Below are 969 nucleotides of genomic sequence, written 5' to 3'. Positions count from 1 at the left end.
GCAGGAATTGAACTGCTGTGTAAACACTGAGTAAGGCGTTTCATCACAGCTTCCCTCGTATACACGCTCCTTCCCCTGCCTGCAGAGTCACCACAGGGGTGGCCCATGGCCACTAATTTGACGCTGACTTGGATCAGATAAGTATTACAGGGAATTACACTGATAGGGAGAAATGTGTTGGCCCTTGTCTGCCTGGAAGATGAAACATTTTAGCAAGAAGGAAAGCAAATTCATAGGTAACTCCCATCACACAAGCAGGAGGAAGCAGTGACATTAGAAGTGCAGGCTATGTCCAGCTGGTTCTGGCACCTTTCCATGACACACCCTGTACATTTTATATTTTTCCAAGGAAGTCAAGCTTGGAAAGCTTTCAGCTTCAGACTGCTCTTAAGGAGCACTGGAGAGGATAAACTTCCTGTGGTCTTTGCCAACTCCATTAGCCAAGGATCTTGGGCAGAAAACCTCTTATCCCTGTAATCTCAAGTTTTTTCCCAATAAGACATTCTCCCAGCTGAGACAGATAGCCACATTCCAACAATGCTGTGTCTGGTTGGGTCCAGGCAAGCCCACGGACCCACATTTTGTTCAGTTGTTGACAAAGCACACAGTGCCCCATTGACGCCATCTTCACACCAGCATCAGGACAAACCAAGGCACTCCATTTAGCCCAGAAGCAGCATGCACCTTGGTGGATGACACGAGAGGGGATGGGGCCTGGTGGCACCCAGTTACACTCTGAAACACGGGGATTGCCACATCCCTGCTCAAGCCACGTCTGGTGGGGGTGCAGGGAGGGCAGCCAGTGGGTCCCCAGCTGAAGCTGCTTCCCAGGCGCTGTGAGTGCCAGGAGGGGCTGAGGGGGCCCTACGCTGTGGCCTGCCGGGCTCTGGGTGCCCTGTGCGGGAGGCCCAGCCAGGCCAGGGCCTGAGGCCGGGGCCTGAGCCCTCCAGCCGGGGTCTGGGGCCTGGG

Source organism: Egretta garzetta, unplaced genomic scaffold, assembly GCF_000687185.1.
Source record: "Egretta garzetta isolate BGI_Z169 unplaced genomic scaffold, ASM68718v1 scaffold287, whole genome shotgun sequence".
NCBI classification, from domain to species: domain Eukaryota; kingdom Metazoa; phylum Chordata; class Aves; order Pelecaniformes; family Ardeidae; genus Egretta; species Egretta garzetta.
Note: the sequence above shows the minus strand (reverse complement) of the source record.